The sequence below is a fragment of the Manis javanica genome, chromosome 6 (assembly GCF_040802235.1).
Source record: "Manis javanica isolate MJ-LG chromosome 6, MJ_LKY, whole genome shotgun sequence".
NCBI lineage: Eukaryota > Metazoa > Chordata > Mammalia > Pholidota > Manidae > Manis > Manis javanica.
Genome location: NC_133161.1, coordinates 58,646,689 through 58,673,291, shown reverse-complemented (window position 1 = coordinate 58,673,291; position 26,603 = coordinate 58,646,689). Strand labels below are relative to the sequence as shown.

The window sequence follows — 26,603 nt, the reverse complement described above, 5'->3', positions numbered from 1 at the left end:
CATAATCATCTTTCCTGTTGTGTGCCATTTCCCATAGATTTATCTATTTTTTTATTCATGGACATTCATAATCCTCCTCTCCCCCACCTAAGAAAAGTTCCAGCCTCAGAGTTGTTAAAATAAAAACAATTGTTGTTAAAATGGAAAATAGAAGCACTTTGTATCATTGGCCCACCACAGTTTGGCTCAGTTCTTTCAGTCTCTGCTCTAGAGAGAATGAAGCCAGACCACACACTGAGGCTGAATTACACCACTTCAAAAAGAAGAAAAACACTAATGGAAAAAGTCGAATAGGTTTCCAAATAGGAGGTGGTAGACAGAACAGAAATCTCTTAGCATAGCTCTTCAAGGGCTAAGCACTGAATCCTAGGCCCTGGTATGCACTCATGAGCTTGCATTCCCATTCTTTTGTGGCTGTAGGACAGGAAATATCCATTCAACTGCATATTGTACTAAAGCCCATCAGCTTGAATGGAAACCCATTTTAGAGCATTTTATTCCAATCCCTACTTTTCGCAAACTGATCCTGTAATTTGTAAAAATAAAAATGAGAGCTGTGTGGGGTATTTTCTTACATAAAATCATTTCAGCAAGTGAAAGAATAAACTAGGGAGTGAAAAATTGGAAGAAAGACAGACCTAAGTGGAATTGACAAAGGTATCAGGGAAGGCTTTTCTGAAAAAATATGAGGTAGTTGACCTGTACTGTGTACAGATCAATCTCAGAATCATGAGGAAGTTCATATTCTGAACTCAGCTAGGCTGAGAAGGGCTTCCCAAACTATAACTTGGAGGATAGGGTCATTTGTCCAGACATAAACGTTTCCATGGCTCTTTCACAAATATTATGCAAACTTCTGAAAATTTGGACCTAACTTGGCATTTAAGGAGTCCTTTGGGAAAGACCACAAATAGGAACTTGGGAGATGCTTTAAATCTAATCAGAAGAAATAAAAGGGAAAAAGAGAGAAGAGAAGCAATAGGGAAGAAAATGGACATTTTTAAGTGTTGAATAGAAACAAGACTATAAGTTATCTCATTTACTCTCCCCTAAATATTATGGACATTGAATATAATTATCCCCATTCTATAGATGTGGAAACTGAGGCTTCCAAGAGTTAAGTACTTTACCAATTATGACAAATCCAGGTCACAGAAATGCTAGGATTTGAACATAGGACTCGGGTTTCAGACCCATGTTCTTATTTTATTTTTTCCATACACAGTGCTTTTTTCTCTAGAGATATCTCACTAGGCCTTAATAGTGGATAAGATATGTTATTCTAAACTCTGCCTCTAATACAATTTCATTAAAGGTGAATGCAACCCAATTGTCTTTATCCCAAGAAAGAAATTCCAAAGATTAGCTTTGACCTTGCCTCTTTGAAAACTATTGTTTCTGTCAACCTAGTCATACCGTGACCTTTTTCCTGTGAAAATAAATTGTGCCTTCCCCTAACTATAAAGTAGTCTCATAACCCAGGCTGGAATAATAAGATTTCTTTATTCTTCAGGCATAGTAATCATCAGTGTGACAGACTTTGTATTTTGGCTTACACAGCACTCAAATACAATCCCTTTCTCCTCCTCCTGACTCTATCACAGAGGTTGAAAAAGATAAAATAATCCATTTCCATGACACCGTGTGACTAAGTATGGCCATGTGGCCATTTCTGGTCAATGAGATAATATGTTTGATGAACAGAATTTCTGGGATAGGTTTTGCTTCCATTATAAGGAAGAACATACTCAGTGGCTTTTCCTTTTGCCCATTTGTTCTCTTTCCGGACTGAAATTCGGATGTAATACCTGGAGATGCAACACCCATTCTGTAACTGTAACGCAATAACCATGAGGACATAAGCCAATGACAAGAACAGAAAAATGAAAAGAACCTGGAAAATGGAAGGAAGTTTTTGAGCCACTTCATTGACAATTGATTGTGTACCTTGGTTTTGTTATTGGGAGAATAATAAACTTCTGATCATTTTTTCTTTTTTTTTACTGATACACAATCTTATATTAGTTTCAAGTATACAATACAATGGTTCAACCATTACCCATATTATTAAATCCTCACCCCTACTAGTTCAGCTACTATCTGTCAACATGTTAAAGAATCATTGGCTATATTCTCCCTGCTGTACTACCATCCCCATGACCAGCCCACACCATGATGGAGAATTTTGTGCCCCTTTATCCCCTAGCTTTATCCCAACAGTCACTTCTCAGTGTCTATGAGTCTACTGTTGTTTTTTTCATTTGTTTTGTTTTGATTTTATACTCCACAAATAAGTGAAATCATAATGGTATTTGTCCTTCTCCACCTGGCTTATTTCACTTAGCATAATACCCTTTAGATCCATCCATGCTGTTGCAAATAGCAGGATTCCTTTTTTATGACTAAATAATATTCTGCCATGTATATGTTCCACCTCTTATTTATCCATTCATCTATTGATGGATTTTTAGGTTGCTTACATAGCTTGGCTATTGTAAACAATGCAACAATAAACATATGGGTACATATATCTTTTCGAATCAGAGATTTTGTTTTCCTTGGATAAATTCCTAGAAGTGGAATTACTGAATTGTATGGGATTTCTATTTTTAGTGTTTTGAGGAACCTCCATACTGCTTTCCACAGTGGCTGCACCACTGACATTCCCACCAACAGTGTAAATCTCCCTTTTCTCCACATCCTTGCCAATACTTGTTATGTGTTATTTTTTGGATAGTGGCCATTCTGATTGGTGTGAGTTGATATCTCATTGTGGTTTTGATTTGCATTTCCCTAATGATTAGTGATAGAGCATCTTTTCATGTGCCTGTTGGATATCTGTATTTCTTCTCTGGAGAAATGTCTGTTCATGTCCTCTGCCCACTTTTTAATTGGGTTATAATCCTCTGATTGTTAAAGCCACTATTGTAAAGTTATCTTCTGGTTTACAGCTAAAAGCACTTCTGACAGATAAAGCCAGAGTTGCAAATATTAAACAAGCCAGGCCCATTGAAATCCTCCCTCAAGATTTTTTTTTTGCTTGAACTAGAAGGGTGATGTTCTTCTCAATGTTTTGTCTGAAGGAAGTTATCACATTCCTTTCAGTTGTGGCCACAGAAACAGGATGGACCCCCAACAAAATTTAGTTTGGATGTATATATTGATGATGCCCTATACACACCAAGAGGGTATGAAAAGATCAGGGATAAATCATACAAAAGATGTGTTAGATGTGTAGAAAACTGGAAAAGATTGCTGGAAGAAATGAAAGGCCTAAATAAATGGAAAGACATTCACTAAAGAGGGGTAGGAGAACCCAGTATTTTAAAATGTAAATTTTCTCCACATTAATTTATAGATTCAAAGAAATTACAACCAAAATTTCAGCAAGCTATTTTTATAGAAAGTAGAAAACTGATTGAAAAGGAATGACTAGAATTTTTTTAAAAGAGAACAACTTTTGAGAAAAATTAAATAGTTGAAGAACAAACACTTGGTGTCAAGGCTTATTATAAAAGTATAATGATTAAGACAGGGTGGTACTGGCACCAAAATAAGCAAATAGATAAATTAAATACAAGAATGGGTCCAGAAATGGAACCACACATATACAGACAATTGATTCTTGGCAAACATGCAAAAGCAATTCAATGGAAAAAGGAAACACAAATGGACCTGGAAAAATTGGCTATCATTATGCAAAATGTAAATGTTATTCCATACCTTGAATCACATATGTAAATTAACTCAATATGGATCCTAGACCTAAATGTAAACCTAAAAATGTTAAACTCTGAGAACAAAGAGGAGGAAAGCTTTATGACATTGGTTTGGCAAAGATTTCTTGATATTCCACTATTGCAGTGGTTAGCTGGTAGTATTTGTGATTTTGATTTCCGTTGCCCATATGCCTTATGATGTTGAATATTTTTTCTTGAACTTATTTGTCATTATAGTATCTTTTCACTGAAATGTCTGTTCAAATGTTCAGCCCACTTTAACTGTTTTGTTTTGTCTTACTGAGTTGTATATTGTATATATATATAGATACAAGACATTTATGAGATCATTGTTTTGCAAATATTTTTCCCAGTGTGGCTTGCCTTTTCATTGTTTAAAAATAGTTTTCTTCTAAAAGTAAAAGTTTTAATTTGATATTCATTGGTGATTATTTGTTTTTTATGGGTTAGCTTTATATAGCCTAAGATATCTTTACTTAAACCAAGGTTATATTGATTTTCTACTGTTTTCTTCTAGAATCTGTGCAATTTTAGCTCTTATATTAGGTCTCTAATCTTCTTGAAGTGTGACACAAGGGTTTAGCTTCATTTTTTTCTGTATGGATATGTCTATTTTTTTTGTATGAATATTTATCATCTGTTGTTGAAAAATATGATCTTGACATTTTAACAAACATCAATTGTTCATTTCTAGACTCTCTATTCCTTTTCGCTGATTTATTCATCTATCTTTAATACCAGTATCACAACATTTTGATCACTGTAGCTTTATTAAATTCTTAAATTTTGATAGTGCATTGATTTTTGTTTTTACACCTACTTGGAAAATGTTTACCATATTCTATGTCCCTTGAATTTCTATGTAAGTTTTAGAGTCAGTTTGCACATTTCTAAAGAAAGGCTCTCTCCTTGCACAGCATCGTTTTCTTCTATTTCAGACTCACAGATTCCAACCACCTAGGCTTTCCCAAACTCTGATGTCTGTCTTTTCAAACTTATCAATTCATGAGGCAACCATGCTCCATTTGGGCTCATCCTTCCTACCCTGAGGCCTGGAAATTGCTTCCAGGAAGTACACTGCAGCATTTATGGGCTGACCTTGTTTGTTTCCCTTCTCTCAGGAATCTCAGGCCTCTGCTGTCTGTTGTTCAATGTCTGGAAACAGTTGTTGCAAATATTTTGTCCAGTTTTCTGTTTACATTGAGAAGGCAATGCCTGTAGCAGTTAATCCTTCATGGGCAGACAGAATTCCTGACAATCATTTTAATTTTAGCCCTTCCTGTGGATGTGAGTGTATCTTATTGTGATTTTAATGACTCACTTCACCATCTTGAACAACAGGTCATGTGCTTGTGTTGCATATATCTTCTTTTATGAACAGTTTATCAAATATTTTCCTTATTTAAGTGGGATTATTTGTTTTCTTACTAAACTATAGGAATTTTTGTATATTCTAGAAACCAGTCCTTTGTCAGAAACATGTACTGAAAATAGGATATTTTCTTCAGGTCTTTGTCTTTCTTAATCATGTGTTTTGAAGGGCAGAGATTTTTAATTTCAATAAAGTCCAGTTAATGATTTTCTTTTTTCTGTGATTCATACTTTAGTGTCTCAAGAGACCTTCACTACCCCAAGGTCACAGAGATTTTCTCTTAACCTATTTTTTTCTGCAGGTTTTATAGTTTTAACTTCTATAGTGCATTTATGATCCATTTGAAATTAATTTTGCATGAATAATGTAATAGTTGAGGTATGTATTTTTCAATATGAGTATCTAATTGTACTAGCACCATTTTTTTGAAAATAAAGTCTTTTTCCATTTACTTTTTACTTTGGCATGCTTGTTAATATTGATTAACCATGTACATATGTGTTTATTTGGGGCACTCTATTTTTACTTCCTTGATTTATATACTTATTTATATTCGAAGTCAAGTAGTATAAGCCCTCCAACTTTATCCATTTTAAAAAATATTTTGGCTTGATAAAAGGATCAAAACTTCACTGGAAAATCTGGTCATGTCCAAAAGCCAAGAAGGAAAATAGTGAGAAAAAATTAAAATGAATACAAGGGGGAGCCAATTTATCTGATGAGGGGTTAACATCCAAAATACATGAAGAACTCATATACCTCAACACCAAAAAATAAATAAATAGCCCAATTAAAAAATGGGTGGAGGACCTGAACAGACATTTTTCCAAAGAAACACAGATAGCCAAAGGCACATGAAAAGATGCTCCATATCACTAGCCATCAGGGAAATGCAAATCAAAACCACAATGAGATATCAACTCACACCAATCAGAATGGCCACTATCCAAAAAATAACACATAACAAGTATTGGCAAGGATGTGGAGAAAAGGGAGATTTACACTGTTGGTGGGAATGTCAGTGGTGAAGCCACTGTGGAAAGCAGTATGGAGGTTCCTCAAAACACTAAAAATAGAAATCCCATACAATTTAGTAATTCCACTTCTAGGAATTTATCCAAGGAAAACAAAATCTCTGATTCGAAAAGATATATGTACCCATATGTTTATTGTTGCATTGTTTACAATAGCCAAGCTATGTAAGCAACCTAAAAATCCATTAATAGATGAATGGATAAATAAGAGGTGGAACATATACGTGACAGAATATTATTCAGTCATAAAAAAGGAATCCTGCTATTTGCAACAGCATGGATGGATCTAAAGGGTATTATCCTAGTGAAATAAGCCAGGTGGAGAAAGACAAATACCATATGATTTCACTTATTTGTGGAGTATAAAATCAAAACAAAACAAAAGAACAAAACAGCAGTAGACTCATAAACACTGAGAAGTGACTGGTGGTTACTATGGAGGAAAGGTTGCAGTGTGTAGGTAGGGAGGGTGAGGATAAAGGGGCACAAAACTCTCCATCATAGTGTGGGTTGGTCATGGGGATGGTACTACAGCATGGAGAATATAGTCAATGATTCTTTAACATGTTGACAGATAGTAGCTGAACTAGAAGGGGTGAGGATTTAATAATATGGGTAATGGTTGAACTACTGTGTTGTATACTTGAAACCAATATAAGATTGTATATCAATAATACATATACACACACACACACGCACATATTTATGTATATGTGTCTATGAGAAAGAATAGTTCTATTAAGATTTCCAAAGATAAATGTTGAAGGAATAAGGGAAATCCTATAAGTTTTTGCCATGAGTGTTGAAATGTGTCATCTATTGAGGTGATCACATGTATTCTTTTCTAGTTTGTGCATATGCTGATTATTGTTGATTATTAATAGTATAAATCAATAAGAAATAGTATTCTATTATTAGTTATAGGTAACATTTTCCTGTTTCTTCATGTATCTACTCATTTTTTGGATGTTGAGCATTTGTGAGTTTTATATTATTGGAGATAATAGTTCTTTAAAAACTCTTCTACAGGTTGTTGGACCTTGTTCTGGCATATTGTTTCTTGTTTTGGGGCTTGCTTTTAAGTTTTATTTGTTCAAGTTTAGGGTAGTTTTATGCTAGGGACTTTTTTTAAAATATAGTTTTACTACTATATTCTTCTGCTGTCTCCATATCCTGAATGTTCAGTGCAACCTCTCTATTCTGGCTGGCCAGAACTCAAAAGTCTCTCAGTTTGTGCAAACAGCTTTTCTTTTTATAGTTTATATATTTCCATTACCAGTTGTCTCAATTATACATCTCAGTTACCATTCCTGGACTAGTGATTTTTTTCTTATGCACCACGAACTCAAAATGCCACGACAGATTCAAGAGTATTCCATGCAGATTACTGGGACTCTTTCCCTGTATAGCTTCCCCCTTTCCTTGGAGGAGTGGAGCTCTGCTCCACTTCTCAGTTTTCAGCTGCCTCCAACTCCCTGAAATTTTATTCCTGCCTTTTCAGATAGATCACCATTCTATAGTAGGGATCCCCCTCCCAGTACAATAGGTTAGAAATTACCTCTAGAGAGAAGTCACTAACATAATATAACTCATAATATTTGTTTACCTTTTCTTGGTTTCAATACAAGAGTCCTGTAATGATGGTTGCCCAATGTCTGCAAACAGTTGGTTCATGTATTTTGTCCAGTTTCCTATTTGTTTATAGCAGGAAGATAAGTCTCCTCCTGATATCCCCAGGAAATGTAATTGATTTTTTAGTTTTTAGTAATAATTTATATGTTAAAGATTACCAATATGGCTTACCAAAAAAGGCTGTTTTTTACCTTTTGTGTGTTCTTTTATATATATATACTAGATCCTCACTTAATTAAAAGGACAATATGTGAGAAACAATAGGCTAGATTAAAACAGTACCCCTTAGACATTTTTGCTTCAATAGCCTCTAAAATAATTTTGTAAAAATATATATATCTTTTCACATTTTCAAGTTAAAATCTGTGTGACCAAATGTTTAAATACTTTTTGCAAGAGATATTCTAGCATATTTTACAACAACTGACATTAAAACAATCTCCCCATTTTTAAATGTTTAATGTTTAAATAAATGTCATAGCAATTTGATGTCCTCTATAACCTATTTTTAAAAATATAGGTACCAGCTCCTTTTTAACTTAATTCCCACCAAGGACTATTTTGTAATAATGTAATATATTTTTAGCCTTGAATTATCTTACTGACTTCTGTATTATACTTCTCTACCACAATAATAGACACTGAAAATACAAGGTTTTTTTCTGTTTTCTGGGATCAATGTTCTAAATTTTGAACTGTGATTTATTCTACATATTTTTATAATTATTTATAATTATAACTATTGTAATTATCCTAAAAATTGATCCAAGCAACATATATAACTTGATAAGTAATTATTAAACTTTTAAGGTGAAGGTTATGTGAAATGCATTTCTTAATGATAGGGCTGCCTTGGTAGGGTTTTCATATTGCTAGAATAAGATGGGCTTCAACATCTATTAGCTACCCATTTTTCACTTTTATAGATCCAAGCCCTGAGGAACTGTGTACTCATAAATAAGAAAAATGGAATGGAAAGAGTTTTATTTTAGCCATTTCATTCAATTCTTTGCACACCCTCTGAGTTATACGCCAAAAATGACAAGGTGATTTATCATTAAAATTTATTTTTGATGATCCATAAGTGGATAACAAGATTATAATCAACTTCAATATTATTCATTACAAATAATTTCAAGCCATCTGATGTGCAAAAGAAAAATTTGCTAATCAGTAGTGTCATTCATTTTCATTAGTGCCATAATGACAATATTTAGAATATTTTGAATTCTTTCTTTTCTTATCTCCCTAGAGGTTTGAGGTTTGGACAGTATGGGTTATAAAGGCAAGAAAGATTCAACCTTCCTGTTCAGAAAAATAGGTATTAGTTCCTTGGCTATTGGCACTTCCTTAAGTACATGATTCCTAGGAAAGAACATAGATGGAAGTTAAGGATTTGGAAATTTGCCCTAATTTTTTAATCTATTCTCATCCATGTGTTTCTTGGAAAAATCTTTATGTACCTCCTAGGATCATAGATCCTAGTTGAAAGACCACCCAACTAGAAGACTTCAGTTGTGTGATGTGCCTGTGAACAGTTCTAGACACTGTTTAATATAGAGTGTAAGATGCAAAATTCTGCTTTTATATATATATATATATATATATATATAATACAATTTATTTGGAAACACAAGATTACACATTTAAACTCTAGATAAATATACTACTCTATTTTTACAGCTGAGGCAAATGAAGCACAGAACGATGAGGTAGTATGCTCAGTTTCACAGGTAGTAAGGTGGCGAAACTGGAACTCAAATCTGGACCCTGGTTATTCCAGAACCCATGCTCCTTGTATAAATACTGTCTCCCAAATGGCCAGAAAAACAATAAAATTCAACAAACTTTGTAAATGGATGCTAGTAAGTAAATACAGATTCTTTGGAAGTCCACATAAAGAGAGGTGGGAAAACAATTGACCTTGGAGAATAAGGAGGATTTCTACAGGTAAAAACAAAGAGCCAGATAAACTGGGGGGAAATAGTACAAAGAATTTAGGAATGTATCAGGTACATTGCAGAGGAAAGGGGAAACAAAACAGCTAGAGGAGAGTTTATTTGTTAAGTAGAGAAAGTTAGCAAGTTGGAATCAGGCATGGACAAATCTTACAATGATGAGTGTATCCTTGAGAATTAGGAGTCATTGATGAGTTCTGAACAGGGGACATGGTAAAAGTCATGTTTTAGGAAGAATTATCTGGTAGCAGCTTGCAGGTTAGTTTGAAAATGGCTCTGACAAGACTATCTAAGTAGGCTGTTGCAATAATCCAGATGTAAGGTTATAGTGGAATAGACTGGAGTGTTCGCTGTGGGAATATAAAGGAGAAGACAAATACCAGAGACAGTATGAAGAAGGAAATCAGAGACTGGGGTAGATAATTCACATGGGGGATAGTGAAATATTAGGCAATAGCAACTGCCTTGGGTTGTACAAAGCCTTTAATGCAAGCTCAGGGCTCTGAATCTTATAGGTAGTGAAGAGCCAAAAGCAGTTTTGAGCATGAGAGTTAAAACTGTTTAAAGAATATTAAGAGCATTTGTTGTTGTTAGTCTTTTCAATGATGGCGATCCTTACTGGTGTGAGGTGATATCTCATTATGATACACAATGGAATATTACTCAGCCATAAGAAAAAAACAGCCATTTGCAACAACATGGAAGGAGCTAGAGGGTATTATGCTCAGTGAAATAAGCCAGGTGGAGAAAGACAAGTACCAAATGATTTCACTCATATGTGGAGTATAAGAACAAAGGAAAACTGAAGGAACAAAACAGCAGCAGAGTAACAGAACCCACGAATGGACTAATAGTTACCAAAGGGAAAGGGACTGGGGAGGATGGGTGGGAAGGGAGGGACAAGGGTGGGGAAGAAGAAAGGGGGCATTATGATTAGCATGTATAGTGTGTGGGGGGCACAGGGAGGGCTGTGCAACACAGAGCAGACAAGTAGTGATTTTACAGCATCTTACTACGCTGATGGACAGTGACTGTGAACGGGCATGTGGGGGGGACTTGGTGAAGGGGGGAGCCTAGTTAACATAATGTCCTTCATGTAATTATAGATTAATGATACAAAAATTAAAAAATTAAAAAAAAGAATATTAAGAGCAAAATAAATATTTATCTCATTCTAGAGAAAGAATATTAGAATGTAATTATAAATACCTAGGAATCTAAAGTCTCAATTCCATAAATTATGAATTCCATTCCTCAAAGGGCAATGTGAAGTTACTTATTTGTCTGTCATATTAGGTCACAGCCAGACTAACTTGTTTATACAATTTTATGTTTGAAAGAAAGTGTAATCAGATATTTAATGAGATTTTTTGATTGCTCTGGAATTGGCTTTTATCAGGAGACAAAGAGGATGTAAGCAATTTGAGCAGAGACACTCTTTCCAGATAGTAAAGTTTGTTTAAGGAAGAACTGCTACTGCCAACTATCATGAGACACCACGCCCGAGCAAGCTGGAGATAGTCCTTACCATCAGGAGCATGTGCTGACAGGAGTGATGGAAGAACAGAATCGGAAGTGGATCTCCCAGGTCAGGGAAGTACAAAGGGAGACTTTCAGCAAGATTTGGAAAGAATTTTTTACCTGTAAGTCTCATGAGAGAATCAGAATTTGATGGAAGGGTGGTCAGACACCAAAAGGCACAGACAGCAAATTGGCTAATCCTCTCCAGAAGCAGATATCTAACTGGTCAATGAGATACCAGTCTTCTCACAAGATTGAAGGCTGAGAGTATTTCATTCACCTCCTACACCCTAGAGACAGGAAGATACTGGTCGGCCCACTGAATTTCCCACTGACCCAATGAATCATTACTTCATTGATTCTTTCCTTTCCTTTCTGCTTATAAAGGCTTGTGGGGGAGGCAGTGATCAAAGGATTTGGGAGTAGCAAAGCTAATTTGATATATTCTTAAGAAGATTGTGAGGAGAACTGACCCATAACATTTTAAAGCTTTTTACATTTTGGGGGGTAACATTTTATTTGATATACTTCTAAACTTTCTGAAAATTTTAAAGAATATCAGAAGGAAACTCCCATCTGTCCATATTCACCAATTGTTTATACTTTATCATCTTTCCCATCTAATATTTATCTAGTTAGCTAGCTAGCTAGCTTCTGAAAGTTGGAGACAATGAATTCCTTTACTCTTAAATATTGCATTGTATATTTTCTAAGACATCTGGTTCTTTTTAGAATGTGCCAGGACCAGCAGTTTATCCCCAACTTTCCATTCTAGTGACAAAATCCAGAGCAACTAAAAAAGTCCCACTCAACATCCTATTATAAAAACAGTCTATGAAGCATATTTTTTCCTAGAAAATAAATTTATAAACCATAATATGACCCAGATTCATCATCATTATATAATAACAACTACCTATTAGGATTTTAAAATATACTCAGCAATATTTTGTGATTTTATTTATAATTTATTGTTCTCACCATATTTTTCTAATCATGCTGTTCATTACAAAAAACTTATAATGGATGTTCTATTTGAACAAAATAGCCACAAAATAATAGATCATTTAGTAAGGAAAGAAACCATAGAAAGCATTGTTAGTTAATGTATGATTAACTATTAATTTGTGCCCCTTTATATCAGAAAGGATGAATGTTATATCCTATTAACATAAAACATCACTAAACCACTGAGAACACACAAATTCTAGAAGACTATGAAATAGACCTTCAAGCTCTTATAAAAATGTTCACCTTGGGTAGGAAGTTTGGGTTACTTTGATCTTAAATTGCCTTTACTTACCCTTCTTTTTGGATTGCACAGTAGTTCTTTATTCTCAAACCGTACAGTTGACTACTTGTTCACTTCTCTCCTGATGTGCCAATGTTCCTTTCCATTCTATTCTTCTATCCTTTTTCTTCTCCTGGTCAGGAAAGGCCTGTAGAGACCTTTGGATCTAGCTGACATAACAGCAGAATGAACAACAGAGGGTCCGCTATCTACAAAATGATTAGATCTTTTAAACTGCTTAGGGTAAATCATTCTTAGATTATCTTCCATGTTAAGATCTTCCAGCTCTTTTCTTTTCATAGGGTGTCATTAACAATAAAAATATGGTTAACTTAGCATATTCTATTTGTCATGTATGGTTTTGTCTTAATATACATAATGCAATTTAATCTTCAAAATCATATTCTGAGGGAGCAATGGAACCACCAACTGAGAAAAAATTGCTATTGAAATGTCTGTGACTAGAATATAAGATATTATATATTAGAATATAAGATACTATAATATAAACATAATAGGATGTAAATAATATAAAATGATAAATAAATAAGAATATCTTACTATTTAAGAGATATTATAAATATCTTACAAACCCATCTTTATAATTGTATCATTTTTTTCTAAGACTATTGTGCATCACTTTGACAAAAAAATATTTAGAAGTTAATAAAGATATTTTCCTTTCTCCACCCTCACTCTGTATCTTTTCTTTTGCTACTGAGAATGGGTAGGATGCCTAAAGGTCTGGGAACCATCTTGAATCATAAAGTGAACTTGACAGTAGAAATCTTGTGCTAACCATAGCAGATCAAGAAAAAAGGATCCCTGCTCCTTGATGACATTGTGAAACTTCCACATCAGCTTAAATCTGCCATTTAAAACCTGAGATAGAAATACAATCCTCTCTTTTATAAGCCACTATATTATCATTTTTGTTTTTTTTTTCTATTATACAGAAATTAACCCAAGATCCTGACTATAAGTACTCAGGTATGCTATATATCTATGTCCTTGTACCTTGTTTTACTGTAAGTTCTACACAGACATTATTAAGCAGAGTAGAATAGGATTAGAGTTTTTGTTTCAGATTTTTTTTACTACAATATAGGGGATAATTAAATACACACACACACACACACACACACACACACACACAAACACAATATTCGAGGCAGGAAATTGTATAGGAGAAAAAAATGATGAAAGCCCCATCTAAGAAAATTGTGGTGAGTATAGGAGGAAAAAAGAGAGATTAAATAAATACTTCAGATACAAAACGGTCAGGAGTTTAAGATTTATTGGAAATGTGATGACATAGAGGGAATGGTCAAGTTCTAGAGACTCTCAGGTTTCTAAAACTGGTGATGTAACCAATAGACTTAGTGAACATTGAGAGGAGAAATGTCAGTGGGAAAGTTCAACTTTGCACATGTTGAATTTGTGTTATTCATGTGAAAGCCAAATGGATGTATGCAGGATGCAGCTGGATAAGAAAACCATTGCTGTTGCCTAATAGAGGAATTCTGGCTGGCAGGACATCTTTTATGTGCGTGTGTGTGCGTGTACGTGTGTGTGTGTGTGTGTGATGAGAATGAAAATCATCAGCCAGAGGGAGGACAGGGTGAGAAAATTAGTGAACAGATAAGCAGATAAACCGGTGTCCATAAAAGAAGACAGATAAGGAAAAGTGAGTGAGGAAAAAAGATACCCAAGAGTCATTTCAAGAAATGTTTTTTCAAGAGGGAGTGACTGATGTAATGTTCGCAGTGCAAGAAATTACCACTAGACTGGGCGACGAGGAAGTCATTACTGTTAATGTGAACAAGTTCAGCTGAATTGCTGTTAGGGTGGGAAAAAAGTACAGTAGTTAAGAGTAATGGTAAGTGAGAAGAATTGACAATTCTATACAGAAGCTTAGATGAGAAGTAGAAGGAAACATTCAGTAATAATAAGAGCAAAATCTTGATTAGAAGATGACTAAATGACAGGTGATTAAAAATAAGAGGACTCAAACATTATTATTCAATTTTAACTAAGAATGTGTAGAGTAACACCTTTGTCAAAATGATGTCCATATCCTAGTTCCAGAGAAATTTGGTCTTGGCTTTTAATTATTCTAACAACAAAGCAATGATTCAATACAAATTTCAAGTTTTGTGTGGTAATGGATGAGGTTATTTAGAGAGGAAATTATAAGTAACTTTGGTTGGGTTTTAATATCAATGGGAGAGAAATGAATTAAATCAAGAAGACATTGAGAAATGATTGGTCGAATAACATATTTCCAGACTTTTGCTGGCAGTTAGGAAAGTGATGCGCCAGTCACATCTGTACTTTCTCAGTCAGCATACAGATCCAGGAATAGACTCTAAATTAGTTACCATGAAGCTGGTCAGCTCATGCAAATGTTGTAACTCACGTTTTTGAATTTCACCATTTCCCAAAGCAAGTTGACCCAATGATCTATATTTGGTGGTGATTTTTATTCCCAGATGTTGAAAACAGCTTCTTTCTGGCAGTAGGTCCTTGAGGATGCATTTTCCCTAAGCTTTAAATAGCATACTTTAGGGAATTGGTATTACCCAAGATATAAAAAGATTAATAAGGAATTAAAGTTGAATAACTCCTGTAATTCCTTTAATGGATGCACATCCAAACTTTCTTTGGTTAATATTATAACAGGCTTATTTATCACCACATTCCTAAGTGATAACTGCCTTTAAGTTTGTAACCATAGGGTTTCAGTCATAATGTAGCACTGAGGCCACACGCCTTATTTCTTGGCAACCAAAGCAACCTTGCATAAGTCCATGTGTGAGACTTTGGAGAGCCCATTCCCTTCGATCCCCTGTGTAAAGTTTCTTTTTAAAGACATCTGAATTTTATCTGTGTCTTTCTGGCTTTCATTGAGAATGTTTATTCAGTTCAATGTGAGAGAATTGAACTCTCGACAAGGAGCATGATGAATTTTCTAATTCAAACTGGGTACCAAGAGGTGACCTGTCATCATTTTCCTTTTGTTGCACTGAAAAAAAAATAGCAAATGAGTCTCCTTGAGAGCAGTTTCCACTTCTGTTTCAAGTTTCCCCACCAAGTCATTAAACACTCTCTGGGTTTTGTCAACAGCCTGGTAAACATCCAGAGAAAGAATCAAAATAGGATCGTTTATTTAACATTCTTCTCCTCCAACTGCTGATTAGGATAAATAGTTTGGATAAATCTCCTATTTGCTCCAACAATCACAAAAAGAGAGTATTTAGTTATTGGTGAAGTTTAGATTGAGTTAGAAATACTTTAAACAGCAAGGAATTTTTTGCAACTTTCATATTTTCTTTATCTCCAACTCGTCTTGTTAAGGCAATGTCAGAGCTAAACATCGATGCTGAATTATCCCTGAGAAAGCCCCTTAGAATCTAAGTGACAATGTAGGCACCGGCTTCCAGAATAAACTATAAGCTGGAAAGGCTCAAACTCGGAGCTCTGTTTTAAGTAACTGAAAAAAGTTGAGTCTAGATAGCTATTTCCAAGGTCTGCCTTTTCAGACTTTGGATGAAATGTGTGCTGATTCTACTTATCTCTAGAGAATCTAATAACTTAGCCCAAAGGAAAAAAATATATATTTCTAATTATCAAAAAGACTTTTAGACTTATAGGCTGATGAATATTATAATTTCTCAATTTAGATCTCTAAAAGCTTTTTCAAGAAAATATATTGTAATCCTAAATAAAGATCTAATGAGATACAGTGGTGAGTATGTAAAAAATTAATTACCATCTTTTATGACATAGAATCCAGATTTTAATAGAGTAGTTGTAATTCAACAAGTAAGTTAATTAACAGATCAGAATTTTAACATAGCAGTCAAGGTTCTCCAATAGTTCACAAAATCTCCTCCACCTTTAGTTCCCACCATCTTTGCTCTTATTATCTATCCTATGATTCAGATAAAATAGTATAATTACAGAGACTACAGGAAGCTGCACACTTCAGTGCATTTGTGTCTTTTCTCAACCTTGTACTTAGAAGGCTCTTTCATTCCAAATAGTGATTATAATATTATTATTCCTTTGAGAATGACCTCAAATATCACTATGGAACATTATCTTTATTTGAATAATAATTGACTGACAAACTATGATCCTTCAGACTTGAGTATTGGGCAGGTATGTCCTTGAAAATAAATAAAATGAACCTGGCACTTTGAGAAAAACAAAAGACAGTAATTGTCATAAAATTAGAGCTGTCAAAAGAAAATAAGAATTTTGGAAAATTTGTATCCATCATGAATTTTGGCATTTCCTGATACTTTAAACACATTCCTGATGAAATTGGTGAGGATGTTAACGATTGTGCCTTTTTGATAATGTAAAATGGAATGTGCCAACCTTTGGAAGAGCTACATAAATCAGTGATTTGTTTTCCAAATGACAAGTGTATGAAATCACAAAATCCTATATGAGTAAAATAGTCATTTAAAGTGTAAGAAAACTAGTGCACTTTCATATAACTGGGTAAGGAAACTTTATCAATATGATTAAAGATCCTACAGTCTAACTAACTTATAAGAAGCTACTCTTGATCAGGTTTTGGCATAGTATCAAAGAATATTTGCAATTATCTGAAAATTCTTTTCTCTTTTCCAATTACATGTCTGTGGGAAAAAAATTTTGTTCACATACATCAACAGCAAAATACTGCTATAAACTGGTTGAAAAAAAATGTAAGGATTCAACTATCTTTGATTAAGACACAAAAGAGACTTTTATAGATATGTAAACAATGTCACTTTTGTCCACAAATTCTTCAATCTATGATTATTTTCAGAGTAACTACCAAGTAAGCATGTTCCAAAGTGGCAAGTACAGATTTCTGTGTGAAAAGTGTGTGAAAGAAACGCAACTTCAAAAACTTTAGCTCAATTTATATTTTCTGACTCCAAGTAAATCATTTGCCTGATGAAAAAAAAAAATATATATATATATATATATTCCTGATAATCTCATTTAAATTTAAGAATTTCTTAATGATTATACGTTTGATACAAATTATTTTAATCCCTTTTACCTAAATTTAGTGAAAGGAGAGGAAATAGAGAAGAGGCTCCTCAGACCTTAGTCATTTTATAACTGAAATTTTATACCCTTTAACTAACTTCTCCTCAGCTTCTCCAATCCCCAGCCTTGGCCACCCACCACCCTTGTGCTCTGTTTTTATAAGTTAGACTTTTTATTTCCTCCAGATTCCACAAAGAAGTGATACCATGTAGTATTTGTCATTCTCTGCCTGGCTTATTTCACTTAGCACAATGCCCTCCAAGTTCATCCATGTTGTCGCAACAGAATTTCCTTCCTTTTTAAGGCTGGATAATATTCCATGTGTGTGTATATGTATCAATATCTCATTTTCTGGATCCATTCATCCAATCATCACAGACACTTAGGTTGTTTCCATAAACTGGCTACAGTGAACGATGTTACAGTGCACATGGGGCTGCAGATATCTTTGCAAGATAATGGTTTCATTTCCTTTGATTTATACACAGAAGTGGGATTGCCGGATCATATGACAGCTCTATTTTTAATTTGAGGAAGCTCCATACTGCTGTTTTCCATAGTGGCTGTGCCACTTTATATTCTCACCAGCACTGTACAAGGGCTAACTTTTCTCCACATCCTTGCCACCATTTATTCTCTCTTGTCTTTTTTGACAATAACCATCCTAACAGGTGTGAGGAAATATCCTCTGTTTTCGATTTGCATTTTCCTGATGATTAGTGATGTTAACCACCTTTTTATGTACCTATTGGCCATTTGTATGTCTTCTTTGGAAAAAATATCAATTCATGTCCCTTACCCAATATTTTCTTCCATTCTATAGATTGCCTTGCCTTTTCATTTTGTTGATGGTTTCTTTTGCTGTACAGAGGCTTTTTGGTTTAATGTAATCCAACTTGGTTTCTTTTTTTTTTTTTTCTTTTTTCTTTTTGGCTCTTGCCTTTGCTTTGGGTGTCAAACCAAAGAAAAAAAATTACTGCCAAAGCCAATGTCAAGGAACCTATCCCCTATGCTTTCCTCTAGGAATTTTACACTTTCATGTTTTAATTTTAAGTCTTTAATCTATTTTGAGTTGATTTTTGTGTATGGTGTAAGGAAGGAGTCCAGTTTCATTCTTTTGCATGTGGCTGTCCAGTTTTCCCAACACTATTTAATGAAGACATTATCCTTTCTTCACTGTATATTCCTGGTTTTCTTGTCAAGAATTAGTTGAACAAATGGGTATAGGTTTATTTCTAGGGTCTCTATTCTGTTCTATTGCTCTGCATCTGTTTTTATGCCAATAGTATGTTTTGATTCCTATAGTTCTTAATATTGTTTGAAATCAGGAAATCGTGATGCTCCCAGCTTTGTTTCTCAAGATAGCTTTGGCTATTTATGGTCTTTCTTAGTTATGTGAAATGGATAACTTAGATCCTTCAACTTATGGAAGTTGCAGTTACTTTTTATTTATTAAAATAAATTTAAAGCACAGCAAAATGATTTACTTTGCATTTGTTTTTTAATTAGAGTAACAATACTTGAATTCTTTCTCTGTTGCATTACCAATCCAACTGTTATATTCCAAAAGCAAAGAACACCTTGGTGACCATTTCTGTGTTATTTTAGCATGCCAATTTTAAAACATACTCAAAATTAAAAGAGCTCAATGAAACCCCATATACACATCATCCAGATTCAAGTAAGACTTCTATAGTTGTGTCATCCGTCCTTTTACACTTGAAAATATTTAAGCCGGTGTTTCCATAATTAACAATGTCAATAATGATGAAAGAAGCCTAAGTAATGTTTGTAAAACTAATAATTGTAGCTCAGTGTTACTTTAATCTTTCCCACTTATTTTTTCAAGTTTTTGTTGACAAATGCATATTATTAAATCATTATATCTATATTATGTATACAATAATCTAAAAATCTTTTAGATACATATATTACTGTATAACCTCTAGAAACAATTTGTTAGACTTAATTCTATGTTTCCTGGTTTTGTGGTACAAAATAAGTTCTTTCATACCATTATTTTCCATACTCTTGAAATTCTGCATTGTTTTCCAATCTAGTACAGCATGTATTTGAGTCATCTTTATCAGAAAAGTATGTGGGTAGCATCCTTCCTAAGACCTTGCATATCTGATAATGCCTACCTGTTCTCCTTACACATAAATGAACTTGGCTTGTCATAGAATTTCAAAACAGGACCCCATTGTTGTCTGGTAGTTAAACTATTTTTGTGTCTCAGTGATCATAGTGCAATTAATCCTTGAGCAACACAGATTTGGACTACACAGGCCCATTTATACAAAGATTTTTTTTCTATAAATATATTGGAAAATTTGGGGGAGATACGTGGCAATTTTGGAAAAACTTGCAGATGAACCACATAGCCTAGAAATATTTTTTAAAATTAAGAAAAAGTTAGGCATATCTAATACTGTATTATGACTGACTGTAATACTCTATGCCATAATAATTTCATAATGATTCAGTCACTAGTGTATATGCTGGTGTCCCGTGAAGCAATGCTTTTGATTACATGAGGCTATCATGAAGCAATCATATTGCTGTTTCGTTATCAATGCATGCATCATTATAACTAAATAAATATTACTTTTCATTTTCACTGTTTCTTGATGTCTAGTGTTGGTAATACATATAACATCTACAGTGTTTTAGATCATATAAGACAATATTGACATAGATACCAACAGACAAGTTATCTTGCAAAAAGATGATGTAAACTTAAAGTATCAGTATATACAGCACAGTACTGAAAATGCATTTTCTCTTCCTTATGACTTTCTTAATTACATTCTCTTTTATCTAGCTTACCTTATTATAAAAATACAGTATATAACACAGACAATACATAAAATATTCATTAATTTAATATTTACATAATTGGTAAGACTTCCAGTCAACAGTAGGTTATTAATAGTTAAGCATTGGGGGAGTCAAAAATTGTACATGGGTTTTCAACTGCATAGAGGTCAGTGTCCCACACCCTCATGATTTTCAAGTGTCAACTGTATTTTTAAAGTTTTTTTAATGCTAAAATTTTACCCTGAAATTCAAAACTTTCATGAGGTTATGTGTAGATAATGACTTGTCTTATTTACCCTGAAACTTTAGAATAATCTCTTATACTCTGAGTATATTTTTCAACAATCTAAGAAAGTTCTTTTCAATTGTCTCTTTAAATTTTGCTTCTTGTTTGTCAATTTTGTTATCTTTTCTTAATTTCTATTACATATATTGAAATTATTTGGTCTGTCATACATACATCTTAATTTTCAACACTTTAGTTCTCATTTTGTGTTGTGAAAGGCTTTCTGGAACTGGACTTCTTCATTCAATTTTCTGTGATACAATACATGTTTTCTATAATCTCTTTTACAGTGTTAAATTCAGCAAACATATTTTCCATGTCCACACATCTTTCTCTGACATTAGATTTTTATCTTCATGACTGCCTGCTCTAGTTGCATAGTTATATCTTTCTCAAATTGTCCTTGGAGGATCTCACTCTTATAAAAGAGAGAATATTAATAGCATGCAGCTGGGTTTCATAGAGTTTTCCTTCACATGCAGAATGTTTTGGTGGGGTCAGGAAGGGAAATGAAGTTGTTACTTCTTTAATGTTTTAAATCAACTAGTCTTACCTTCAATATTTTAAGAAGGAATCATTCAGTTTCTGTCAAGAGGACCTGACCATTCTCCAGTTTCCAGCATGAAAATGTTAGTATATTTATAATGTGTCCTTTCAAAGCTCCATCTATGATCTAGCTGTTGACTCCTATAAACTGGAGCTTTTTGATGACATTTGTGTGACTGTTTTTGATATTTCCTCCGAAGTCCTTTCTATTTCTTCAGTATATTTCTATCTATTCCCACACAATACTTTAGCTTTCTATCACCTCTGAACAGGAACATTTTAGTGATCTCCATTGTCTCTTTCTCTCAATCATTACATACAGAAGCTGTCATGCTCATACTCCACTGAGACTGGTAGTATTTGCCTAATCCTATCCCCATTTTTCCCTCTTTTACCAAGTGTAGATGGGAGGAAAGGGATCAAAATAATTTAGTATTAAGCACAAAATTATTTAGAAATCACTATAAAATATTGATTTTTACCACATAATTCCTGGCTCAAAAACTGTCAATGGACCTAAAATGCTTATGGGATGAAATGGAAACACTGCAACTTATCATCCAAAGTTAGATTTTAAATAGTTTTTAAAAATAAATAGTATGAATAAATAAACAAATAAATAAATAAACAGTATGCTCTTTAATTTTTAAAGTCCCAGTTCACATATCTCCTCTACTCTTTTCTGCTTCATAATGAGGTTGTTTCCTCATTTTTTTCAAATAAGCCATATCCGAGTCTACCTGTACACTTTCCCTCACAGTGTATCACTGGCTTTGAATGCCTTGTATATTATAGGTTAATTATCTCCACTATTTTATTCCTAGTTGAAAACTTAACTCTTTTATAGCATTCAAACCATTGCAACTTATATAGCATTTTCTTTCCTGTGTTATTCATGTTAGTAGTTAATTAAATGACATTGACTATTTTGTCATCCACCAAATGAGGAGTTGTGTCATCTCTTCCACTTAGATAATGCCTTGAGAGGTGCACTTAGCATTAATACTACCTGATGTTCATTTTACCTCCAACATTATTTACACAGTAGTACTCAGTGAATGCTTGCTGTGTAAATATACGAATAGAGAACATTATTTACACAGTAGTACACAGTGAATGCTTGCTGTATAAATATACAAATAGAGAAAACAAAGCAAAAAGACCTAGGTGATTGGTTTTCATCTTAAGGTACTTTGCAAATACTTGGAAAAAAAGTCTAAAATTCTCATTGAAAATTTCAACTGAGTTGAAGAGAGTTTAATCAATAGTTTTCATAATAAAGTTAAAATTATTGTAAAAGAAAATTAGATTACATTTACATGGTATCCAGAATGATATCATTTTTAGGGATAAATGATAACTGTCTCTTTATGGAGACAGAATTGTGAAATGGGCTTTGAAGTGAAGTAACCCTGACTTTAACTCTCCAACCTGCCACTGTCTAAGGGAGCCCTCTTGGGAAGGTTTCCAAACCTACCATTTCTTTACTGATAAAATGGGGATAAAAATGGCCAATGAATAATATATCAGGAGATTAAATGGATACTAAATATTAAAATATCTCTAGAAGTATAGTATCTACTACATAGGAGATAAAAACACTATTATGCTTCTATCCCTTTAAAATATACTAAATCATCTACTGTGAGTCAATGAAGTGAGTATTATTACCTCAATTATAGATGAGGAAACAGAGACAGACAAGTATTTTTTAAGATAATATAGTTAAAAAAAAAAGTGGTATCACCAGTTCATGTTGTGTATGTCCAAAGCCCACACTGTTGACCACCAGGCTACACTGTCACCCAGATGCACAGGGATTCTTGGTCTTTATTCTTACCCATCTTGACTTACACTGGCAGTTAGATCTTATGTGAGTTACTTTCTTTTGCAGGGCTAGTGAAAACTTGTTGGGATATTAATGGGAAATGATAAGCCTCTATTTCTCCTGAGATATGAACTTGAGACAGGAGGGATTTAAGAAAATATATCACATTACTACAGAAAAGTCATAAAATCTCTTTCTGGAGATTTTCAACAATATTATTTGGAATCGTCAAGTTATTTCTGGATGAAATTTACAGAGTCCCCTTTGAGCTCTATATTCATGTAGTTTGATTTTCTAAATCCATTGATAACTTTCTCTTCATGTAGAAATAAAATAGTATCCTAAGTGGAAAAGAATTCATATTTCTAAATTAAGCTTCTATTTATATTTATATTTTTGAAAGATTCTTTTACATTTACTATATGTAAATTTAAACAAGACTATACTTTTTTATAGTTAATGAGGGGGGACTGCACTCCAAAAAAGTTTAAAACACCTAATTTTCAAAGCCTTTTTCATGGCTTTACACATTATCCACATTTGAGTTAAGGTAATTAAAAGATCATCTTAGAACATTCATAACATAGACATATTGAAAGATACAGAATCTGTAACAGGGAAGGAAAGAAAAGGACAATAGCAGGATAGCAATGGAAAAGCAGCTCCCTGGGCTTGAGACACTGTTGAATATGTAACAACTTCACTCCAGTGTCCCCATCAGAACATGCCAGTTCTAAAGACAGCTCCCAGGAGCTGTTTCCAGACCTGTGGATGTGGGTGACATGAACATGAGGGAGTGTGTGAATGTTTTTTCCTGGTTGGACAGACATTTTTCTTCTTTTGCCAAAGCCATGTTGTGCATATGAAAGATGAACTCCTTATTTCCAGTCCTGTTACAGGCATCAGGAAGCAGTTGGAACACCCTGGGAGCCAACTCTTTTGGAAAACCAAACCAACTCTTGAAAAGAAGTCTCAAGATACTTAGTTAATCCTGGTGTAGGAAATCATTCTTCTGGGGTTTGCATATCAGTTATTTAAATATCCTGAAACTGAGGTAGAGAGATAAAACATAATAAAAATAGACTGAGATGGCCTTAAGCGGTCATTTGGATCAAGTCTTATGCTATTGTCTTAGAGCCAACTGTAAGAAAATCATGCAGGATGGTGTCCAGTCAACTTCCTTGTTGGGAATCTACTTAGTGTGCCAAGAACTAGTAGTCAGACTAAAGAGTTTCTGCCTTCCTATTTACCAAAAGTTTGTGTAACAAAGGTCGCATCATGCTTTTTAAGATTAGCAATTATCCTTAAATCTTCTAAGAAGAGTCTACACTCCTGCTTCTCTCCAGTGTGTCTCCAGTAACAAAGAAGGGTCAGAGAGACTGGAGAGAAACACACGCAGAGGAATTAAAATAAGAACTAAAGAGAAGCAGGTTAATCACACATACAGGTTAAGGATATTCTGCTGAAGATGCAATGTGTCTCTGGGTGTCTGACTATGAAACTCAACCTTGGAAACTCAATATTCTGCTGCATGAGTTTCTCAGTCACCAATCGCCAATCACCAAATTCCCTCATTCCTCGATATTTGGCTGCAGTGCCTTCTGTTGCAATTTTCTTACATAGGATGAAAAATTCTACGTAGTGCCAAAGAAAGAAAGCATATGTGAAAAGATAGCACATTCATTAGGAAATGAAACTAGGTGTCAGATGAAAAGAATTAACAATTAAAATGAATATCTATGAATCATCTTTAGAAAGCTCTCCACTTGGTTGATTTCCCGTAGGTTTCAAATTTGGAGGGCAACTGTCCACTGTCCCCTTCTTCACATAGTGCTCATTTCATTTTATAGTGTAAAATTGGATTACAAAAATAGTGGACCCTTAACTTCAAAAGATTTTCCTATAGGTGAAATTATATATTGATGTTTCCTCATTTTGAATGTGCATGTGAAGACTTCCCAGGGAAGTCTTGTTAAAAGATACATTATATAGTTCAGTGGTTCTTGGGTGGTGTCTGAGATTTTGCATTTCTACCAAGTTTCTAGACCTTTGACCCACACTTTGAGTAGGTTATGAAGGGTTAATTTAAGATACACTGCACTATTCCCACACATGAAGTTTGAACTTTAAGGACCAGCAATCTTGTCACTGGTAAATAAACTCTTGTGTTTTGAAACTCTAAGGAGACATATATGCCTTCATTTTGTTTGTTTGATTATTTGTGTTTTAGTGGGAATGATTGCTTAGTTCAGTAATTCTCAACCCTGGCAATACCAAGGGAACTTTCACAAATTCCCCTTTGTAATCTACAGAGATTTTTGATTTAGTTGGTCCGGTACAAGACTGGGAATCAGTAATTTTAAAGCTGGCCAGATGACTCTATCATGCATGTAGAAATGAGATCAGTTTAATGAATGCCTTTCCACTTTAGTTTATTCTCCAGTTAGCTTCCTTACATCACCCAAATGGTACCAAACAAATGGACCCAAAACAAAGTCAGTAGGCATTAGCCTGTAGTATTCTGAAATAAAATGTTTGAGAAATGCTGCACATTTTTTATCTCTTTCTTAGAGATTCACTGTGCATATATTATAGATATGTAGATTATCAGCCATTCGCTGGATATGAGTGGAATGCTAGAACTATGGGGCACTTTCAGCAAGCTGATGGAAAATAGACTTTGTGTGGTCATTTGTACAGGCTTGACATATCTATATGGTGTGTTTAAAGCCTGCACTATCAAAAACCAACTTGTATCTAGAAATCACACTGAGATTAATGTGGGTGACAATTACATACATGTACTTAACTACATGGATGTCAAGTTGGCATCAGTGTACAACACATTAATGATACAGCCCTTAAATAGCACTCTCACAGCTCTTGTCCCTTCTGCCTGCCTGTCAGAAAGGAAGAGAAAATTTAAAAGGTTGCAAACAGCAGGGACAGACCTTACCTTTCCTTGGGTCTGTGCGAGGAGGAAAATGGTGTCTGCCCTCTGCGTAGGACTCTGAATACAATCAGGCCTGACTGCTGACAGATTTCTCCTTCACTCCACCCTTGGACCCGGGCCAGAAGCTAGCCTTCAAAGTACATCTAAGTGAAAGTTCATTTCAGCTTTATCAACAAGTGAGTGCAGCCAAGTAATTCTGAATTACCCTTACATAAACAAGGCTTATCTGTTATTTCCCTTTGAAAATAACTATTGTGTTTCTTGAATAAGCCAATAAAATATTGTTTTTCTTTGTGATTCCTGACATGTTTTTTATACAAATTCCACCACTGAAGCCTACTTTTGAAGGTTCTCAAGATTTGAAAAGCACTTAGTGTTTTGCGCATGAATGAGAGCACAAACACATGAAGGGATATTCTGTATCACTGAATATTTGAGTGTCATGATATTAAATATTAGCATACATCATTCTCCCCCTTCAAACTTCAGTTTGCCTATCACTAAAACAGGGTAAATTACACCTACCTTAGAGGATAAACTGAGAAAATATTCACTGTTTTCAATAAC

At 34.1% G+C, this 26,603-nt stretch overlaps 1 long non-coding RNA gene across 1 annotated transcript in view; it reads right to left on the bottom strand.

Annotated features, from left to right (window-relative positions):
* The window catches only part of LOC118972666 (uncharacterized), a 58,476-nt gene extending 32,283 nt beyond the window's left edge, over positions 1 to 26,193 (bottom strand). Inside the window, exon 1 of the long non-coding RNA XR_005061737.2 lies at positions 26,040 to 26,193. This is a non-coding gene — a long non-coding RNA (uncharacterized lncRNA). The remainder of the gene's footprint in view (positions 1 to 26,039) is intronic.
* Between the last annotated feature and the right edge of the window lie 410 nt (positions 26,194 to 26,603).